Here is a 9225-nt window from a genome sequence, read left to right as displayed (position 1 = left end):
CCTACCTTTTATTTATTTATTCATTTATTTATATATATATATATATATATATATATATATATATATATATATATATATATATATATGTGTGTGTGTGTGTACATTTCCCTATGCAATAACTCTGTCAATTTTAAGTCTTCAGACTCGAAATTTGATATACAGGGTACTGAGATTTGGGAAAATCGATGTGATCGTTTTCGGCCAGACATTTGACGTTCAACGATTTGACTTTTGAGAACTCAACCAAACTCCTCCGAAAATTTTGGGTCTAAACACTTGAAATTTTAGATATAGGTTCGTTGGACATGGATCTAACTTAATAACTTGAATTGAGCCCAAAACAATAAATTTTAAGGGGTCATAATAGGGGTCAAAGTTTAAAAAAACTGACCCCCTTTTTTTTCTTTTGCTCAATATACACCTCCAAATACCCGGGCAACGCCGGGCTGAAATGCTAGTATATATATATATATATATATATATATATATATATATATATATATATATATATTCGAATATTGTTTTTACACGAAATGCGGTCGAAAAATACGCATCAATTTTGGTTGATGAATGAAGAAGATTCGTCATCGGCCCGAACCCCTCAAGCCCCACCCACCGTGCACGAACCCTCCCGATTTTGCTTTTGTCATGAAACGAAACTCGGTGCGTCTGCACTGCATTTTGTGCATCGTGCAAGATGCTATTCTATCAATTCCGCACGGCGACTTCACACATCCGAACGAAGAAGAAAATTAACTAAATTTACGCCATATTTATTAATTAGAAGAAAGAAGCCATTGTATTTTTGTAGATTAACACTGTTCGCCATCTCTTCCCACATCCCAAAAATGAGATTCTATTTTTGTAAGCGATTACACGTGAACATTGAACTGAAAAACTTGGTTTAAAATAATATTTTGTAAATTAAAAGTGAATCATTTTAGCGTAAAATAATTCTTTATATTTTCGGGTCATTGTAGCGTTTTAGGGCAGTTAATTTTTGTTAGAGAGATAAATTATGTGCGGTGGTTAAAGTAGCAAATGATATATATATATATATAGAGAGAGAGAGAGAATAAATGACAAAACTTTTTTTTTTTTTCATTGATTCACTATATTGCTCTGTAATTATATTGAGCTTCTTAAATAAGGATTGGTATATATTATAAAAAGGTGTGTGTGTGTGTGTGTATATAATATATATATATATATATATATATATATATATATATATATATATATATATATATACTAGCATATGTGCCCGGCGTTGCCCGGGTATTTGGAGGTGTATGTTGAGCAAAAAAAAAAAAAAGCGGTCAATTTTTTTTTTACTTTGACCCCTTAAAATTCATTGTTTTGGGCTCAACTCAAGTTATTAAGTTAGACCCATGTCCAACGAACCTATATCTAAAATTTCAAGTGTGTAGACCCAAAATTGTCGGAGGAGTTTGGTTGAGTTCTCAAAGGTCAAATCGTTGAACTTTGACCCCTTAATCGCCAAATTTCTGGCCGAAAACCAATTACATCGATTTTCCCAAATCTCGGTACCCTGTATATCAAATTTAGAGTCTGTAGACTAAAAATTAAGAGTTATTGCGTAATGCGTAGGGAAATGTACAGACACTTTCACTTTTCTAGATATGAGAGAGAGAATAAATGACAAAACTTTTTTGTCATTTATTTCCTATATTGCTCTATAATTACATTGAGCTTCTTGGTATCTACAGAAATATATATATAAGTAAATGTTATCAAAGGTACGATAAGTTACTTTCCTCCCTAGCTGAATAAATTTTTAGTGTTTTTTTACTTCAAAACGTTTATTCGGTTCCAAAAAAAACAAGTAGTGTCTAGTGTTGCGCGAGAACAAGAAAAATAGCCGCGAATTGACTCTTACATTTTTGAAGTGTCGATAATGGGTTAAAAATAAAACAAAATACAGTTCGAAACTCACCCAATAAACGTCCCGATAACATCTGCAAATCGTTGCGCATAAAAACGGTTACGTTTTGTGCGTCGATTTAATTATTCCAAAATGTGAACATTGTTTTTCTGGTACTTTTTTTTTTAATAATTATGAAGAGTTTGACATTTCTGCATCTAAAGTTTTTAGGACATTTTTATTTTTATTTTTGACGCGTTCCACTCGAAACAAGGGGCGACAATCACGAAATTGGTAAATCTATATATTAATACGATAGCGTGTGTGTTCTTTTGTGTGTCACGCTTACACCCGGTCGTTTAATTGTTTTATTTCTTGTCATAAATAATTTTACCCAGAATTCTTCATAAGTTTTGGTTTCGGTTTCGACTATAGCTGATGGCACTTAAATCGTCTATTTTTTAATAAATAATTTTATCAAGAATTCATAAGTTTCGGTTTCGAATATGGCCGAAGGAACTCCAGTTATATATATATATATATATATATATATATATATATATATATATATATATATATATATCATAAGTTTTTATTTCGATTCAAGCTAATTCACCCAAGTCATATGAATATATTTTTGCGATTTTTGAAATCGCAACTTTATAACATAAAAATCGATAGAACATTAACTCTATAATATATACGAAATCTGCAAGAATTAAAATATATTTAAGCGTACTTTACGACCGGGATTTATCGGCCGTTCGTGCTAGCTAAGCGCGTCTCCATTTACGCTGGATATCGGCAGAATGCCAACATCAATATAGTATATATGAATGAGTCCCCGATGTGGAATTTCCACAGGTCCCGTTAGTCAAAATAAATACGCTAAAGTAAAACAAGACCACACACACACACACACGCTCTAAATTCTAAAATATATTTTTCCTATTCCAGGCTTTTACACGTAATCGCCTAAAAAGGGTAGAATCTCATTTGGGGGGATAAGATTGATTCTACAAATTCATTGTATTTATTTTTATCTTCAAAATTTTATTTACATAAAATTTTTAATAACATTAAAATTCTTGGGATTTCGTTTTCTTTTTTTCTTTTTTTTTTTGTCTATTTATTTTTTTTTTTTTTTAATGGTTAATTTTATTTTAATTGTTTCTATTTTTATTGATTGTTTTTTTTTATAAATTAAAAAAAAACATGTCCGGTCTTTCTTATACCCACGCAGTAAATTGAATGTGTTGATGCTCTAAGCAGTAGTGGCACCCCATCCTGTAAGAAAGAAATACAAATCGATTTTCATCGATAATGAAATGGCTGATGATCCAACGAAACCCAAACACGAGTTGATGAGACATTGTTAAAGAACAATGGCGATTATTTTTATTTTATTAGATTTTTCATTCAAAAACTAAAAATAAAAGATTTTTTTCCAATCTAATCATTCCGACATTGTTGAAACGTTTGCGCGATTATTGATTTTGTTTTCAATGGTTCGTGGCATTAAAGTTTAATGCTTTTAACCTATCAAATCTTTTCACTTAAACCACTTGAAATTCTATTTTAAGACTGAAGTTGAGAAAAGAAATTAATTAACCGCGCCTTTTTCTCCATCTGTCTCTTACTCTCTCTCTCATATATATATATATATATATATATATATATATATATATATATATATATATTACACAGGGTGACCCGCCCAAAAAACGGGCCCCAACTCTAATTAGGCCACGTTTCTTAGTGTTTTGTCCGAATGAAATGAAACTTTGGTCATAACTAGTTTATTATATTCAAAACATCACATCAAAACACAAGGGTCTTTGGACATTTTTTTCTCCGTTCTACAGCATATGTTCTAGATGGCCTCCATTTAGCTTCTTTTTTTTTTTTTTTTTTTTTTTAAACCCTGTATATATATATATATATATATATATATATATACTAGCAGGCCGCCCGGCATTGCCCGGTCGTAAAAGTACGTTTAAATATGATATTTTGATTAATGCAGATTTCGTATTTATTATTATACTAGCAGGGGTACCCGGCGTTGCCCGGTTGTTTGGAGGTGTGTGTTGGGGGGGGAGGGGGGTAAAGTAAAGAATAAGTGAAGTAATAACCGTGTTTAAATATAAAAATAAAAACGACGTTAAACTTTTAAAAAAATCGTCAAAACCAAAAAAAAAAAAAAAAAAAAAAACTTTAAAAAAAAAGAAAGAAATCGGAAAAACAAAAAGCATAAATCAGGGGAAAAAATGATGGACGTGTTCGGAAAAACAAAAATAAAAACAGTGAAAAGCGAATAGAAAAAATGGCATAAATCACCCTTCGATTCTGTTAACTCCATGGTGCGTTTCACTCAGTAGAATTAAAATTCCATTCCAGTTTTTTTAAGCAACTACAAAGTAAAGAAAATCCAAACCGGTGTTCCTTCGTAACTGCCTCTGTTAACAGTGTTAAGTGATGGCGGGGGAAGGAGGGATTTATTAGAGAGAAAAGATTTTACCACTTCCGTTGATCTTAACCGATTTTGGCAGTGAACTCTCAGCAGATAGAATATAGGAATCTACGATTATCGAGGAATTGGATAGGTAATAGGCCTATAACACAACTCAGATATTGTGCTGCAGTTACATATAGGGACTATATTGGACCCAATATAAAGTAGTGGTTAGGGCTGTGACAACAGAATATTCTTTTCATTGTTTTGACTCTCAAGTATATATCCGACACAGTCAATCAACCGAAAACCACATCAGTCTATATAAAAACATAAGATATTAACGGATATAAACTCAAGAGTCAAAACAATGAAAAGAATATGCTGTTGTCACAGCCCTAGTAATGATTTAAAAAGTTCAAAAAATAAATAATTCGTGCACCACCACCACCAAGAATCGAAACCAAAACGTTTAGCTTATGATTTGCTTAAAAACTGTTTTCATTAAACGAAAATGGAATCATGCCTTTTCTAGAGCGACACATTTATCATTTCCTTCTGTGTCATTTAATCTTTTTCTTGCCCCCTTTCCTCCTCTCTCTTTCGGTCCTGGATATGACCTTAAATCATATCTGATGGTGAGGCCCCAGTTTGCGGCTTTGGGGAGTGTGGAGCCACCCTTTAATTGCCATAGCTCCCAGGTCCACTCTGACCCTGAGTGGTAGTACCTGTTAGGATACCAACTAAAGGTTAAATAGAAACCGACTTGAAAAAAAAACGGTACTAATGCAGAGAGTCATCTGCGCTATTTTTTAAACTCGTATTTCCAAGTTTAATTAAAGTTTTATGATGTTTGTTTTTATTCAATTGTAAGGTTTAAGTACAGAATAGGTACAAAACACCCTCCCCTCCCCATGTTAAGAATGGCTTTTTAAATAATAACGTTATTATTTCAGCACGAATCACTCTCTGCATAAGTACCGGAAAAAAAAAACAAATATAGGTACTAGTGCACTTATTGATCCGTGCTGAAATAATGACGTTATTTAAAAAGCCATTCTTAACATTGGGAAGGCAGGGTGTTTTGTACATATTCTGTACTTTAACCGGTAATATCCACTGAGAACGTATGGTGGTTATATGAGAAAATAAAGCTGTGTACAAAATGTTGTTTTTTCGGTGTCTTATGTTATACATTAGTACATTAGGGGTCATTTCGAGTTAAAAGTTTATTTACTGCACCCATCTGAACTAAAGAAAATCATGATTAAAATGTGTATGTCTCACGTAAATAACTAACTATGAATATCTAATATGGCCGATCAGACGGGTGATCCAAAAGTCAGATAGAGCGTACCGGAAAACGAAATGAGACCAAATTGACAACTGGTTCTTTTTTTCTTTTTTTTTTTTGCTTGAACTTTGCGCTTTTCGGATTATTTTGTTATGTTTTATTTTCTTTGTGGATATTTTTTTTGGGGGGGGGGTTAACAACAAAATTGGTGTAGTAATTGTCTGTATTTTTGAGATGGGGTGTTTTCATTTATTGAGATTGTCGGACTGACTTCCTCATCTTGGTTGTTATGGTCACAACGTTTCGGCCGTTTTGCCTTTTGGCCTTCATCAGGTGTTTTGTATCGAACTGGGGAACCGTTTGTTAGGAGTCTCGAACCCAACCCTTTATTATTACGGAGGTACCGTGTTCGGACTCCAGCTAGGCTCTGGGACATAGTTGCTGTCCTGGTGACATATGGCCGAGTGGTCCTAGACGTTGTATCAAAGTTTACAGTTACCCAAAGGTGCTGAGTTCAATCTTGAACGAAGGCAGTGAAAAGTAACATTCAAAACAGAATCAGCAACTATGTCCCAGAGCCTAGATGGAGTCCGAACACGGTACCCCCGTAATAATAATAAAGGGTTGTGTTCGAGACTCCTAACAAACGGTTCCCCAGTTCGATGCAAAACACCTGATGAAGGCCGGAGGGCAAAACGGTCGAAACGTTGTGAGAATAACAACCAAGATGAGGAAGTCAGTCCGACAATCTCAATAAATGAAAATTGGTGCAAGTCCAGATTAGTAGTAGCACTTGTAAAGAAAAATGAGTACCTTTTTATTTTCTTGAATAAAAACAAAACAACTTACTCGACGAGAACACGACTGTTTTTGCTTTAATAATTATTTTTTATTCAAACGTAACAAATAAAAATTTCAATCTGGCTTGAACTTTGCGGTTTTCGGATTATTTTTTTATTTTTATTATTGTTTTCTTAGCCGAATTTAACTAACAAAGCAAAACAAAAACAATTTTGGTGCTTATGCACTTATGTTACCGTTATTTTTATGGTGTAAGTGCTTTCCCCAATGTTTAAAGTGTTTCTAATGTTTTTACCTATAACTATAATCTCTCACAAAAAACTTCCCTCGCCCCCCCCCAAAAAATATCCACCAAGAAAATAAAACATAACAAAATAATCCGAAAAGCGCAAAGTTCAAGCAAAAAAAAAAAAAAAAGGCCAGTTGGCAATTTGGTCTCATTTCGTTTTCCGGTACGCTCGATCTGACTTTTTGATCACCCGTCTGGTCGGCCATATTAGATATTTATCGTTAGTTATTTAGACGAGACATACACATTTAAATCATGATTTTCTCTAGTCCAGATGGGTGCAGTAAATAAACTTTTAACTTGAAATGACCCCGAATGTACTAATGTATAACATACGGCACAGAAAAGAAATATTTCTAATGCGTACACAGCTTTATTTTCTCATACAACCACCATACGCTCTCAATGAATTTTACCCTTTAACCTTACAATTGAATTAAAAAGCATAAAATTTTAATTAAACTTGAAAATACGATTAAAAAAATAGCACGGATCACTAAGTGCAGGTTATCCTGACGTTCCGTACTCCTTTGTTTACCTCGGAAGTGACGTCACACAAATCTTATAATACGGATGGCTACAATTGTAAAAATAATTTTATTTTTCTTTCATTTTGAGCTGTTTTAGTTTTGAATTACTAACACAGCGGAGAATTTTACCTTTTTTTTTTCTTCTCCCATTTCTTATTTTGAGCGGAGAATTTATTTTATTTTCATTTTGAGCTCTTTTTCCGATCCGGCGTTACCTTTTATAGGTACTCCTCCTGCAGTCCTGCACTTTACGACCCGAGCTATTTTTTAACGCTATTATTTAGAAACCTATTATTTAACATGGGGAAGGGAAGGTGTATTGTAACTATTCTGTACTTTCACCTAACAAGAAAAAAGGAGCTCAAAATGAAAGAAAACAAATTATTTTTACAATTGTAGCCATCCGTATTATAAGATTTGTATGACGTCACTTCCGAGGTAAACAAAGAAGTGCGTAGCGACAGCGTCAGGATAACCGTAAGTGCATTAGTACCAAAATAAATTCTATTAAAAAAAAAATTCTTCAAAACCACTGGATTCGGCATTAAATAACCTGAAAAGGGTTGATATGCCGTAAAACAAAAACAACCAACCAATCCTAATCCTCTCTCTTTAATTTCTTATTTTCTCTCCCTCTTTTCTTCCCTTGTATTTGAAATGAAAACCAAGATTTTATAATTTATTTTTTTAATTAAAAACTAAAAATTATTTTATAATACATTTCATTTCGTCCTTTTGTCGAATCGCTACCCCCCCCCCTTTCGGCCTAGAAGCAACTTGTTGAGCTCGGTGCAAAATTGTGTGTGTAAATATTTAACCAATAAACTCTTAAACTACTGGTCACGTAACGCTGAAATTAACAGGAAATAGTAATCAGACACCAGGGATGGTTGATAACAAGTAAAATCTTTGGATAGATGAATAACACACACAGAAATGTGTCGGCAAATTGAAATGCAAAATGTTCATTTCAGCTTGCCGACATATTTTTGTTTGCGCATGCGTAAATTAATCATAGCTAAAAGTGGTTTAATTTTATAACATTCTTATCTGTTGGCTTAACTCAAACGGTAGCGAACGCGGCTTGAACGCTAAATATTTCGGTTTCGATTCTTGTTGACACTCAATTTTGAGTTCAATCTTTCGAATTATATCCCCCCCCCTTATTCATTAAACACGGCGGACCAAACATGTCTCGTTTCATCATTAGGTATGTCTGAAACTTCGTGAAAAATATTGAATAATTCGACCCCCTGTCTTTCTAAACTTATAACTACTCGAAAAATGTAATTCAAACCCCAATTTTTTTTTCAATTAAAGGGGCAAGGACCAAGGTTTCATTTAAAAAAAAAAATACAAACAACGTGTTTTTTGTTTGTTTTTTTTTGTTGTTGTTGTTTTTTTTAATTAGAATATATTTATGGATCTTTTATCTTCAATTTGTGATATATAAAACTTTGGCACATAAATTAATTATTTACTTTTTAATAGACATTTCAAAATAGGAGAGCGTGAATTTAAAAAAAAAACGTTTGTCTATTCAGTTTATTCGAAAGAGCGTAAAATTTCACATTGACCTTGAAAATATCGTAAAATAGAATCAATAGAAAAATTTTGATGGATTTTTTTTAAGTTTAAAAATTGAAAAATATTGAGTTCGTAAAATTCAATTAATTTCATTACTGTTTTTGTTTTTTTAAATAATATTTCTATTACTTTTTATACAACTTTAATAGTTTATTTTAGAAGTATAATCCATAAAGAAAATAAACAACCCACTTTTAAAAGAAATTACGAGTTTTTATATTTTATTTGCAGTTTCGTGTTAGGGGTGTCAAAAATTCCTACAAAAATTCTGATACACCTATTTCATCATAGTTTGACTTTTCTCTTAGTTAAAAAAAAAAAAAAAAAAAAAAACTACTTGATTAATTTACGTGATTTTTGGAATATGATAATTTGCTCCGTGAC

Source organism: Euprymna scolopes, chromosome 34 (genome assembly GCF_053919585.1).
Source record: "Euprymna scolopes isolate OS-2025 chromosome 34, ASM5391958v1, whole genome shotgun sequence".
Classification (NCBI taxonomy): domain Eukaryota; kingdom Metazoa; phylum Mollusca; class Cephalopoda; order Sepiida; family Sepiolidae; genus Euprymna; species Euprymna scolopes.
The sequence above is the reverse complement of the archived record's forward strand: the minus strand, read 5'-3'. Positions refer to the sequence as shown.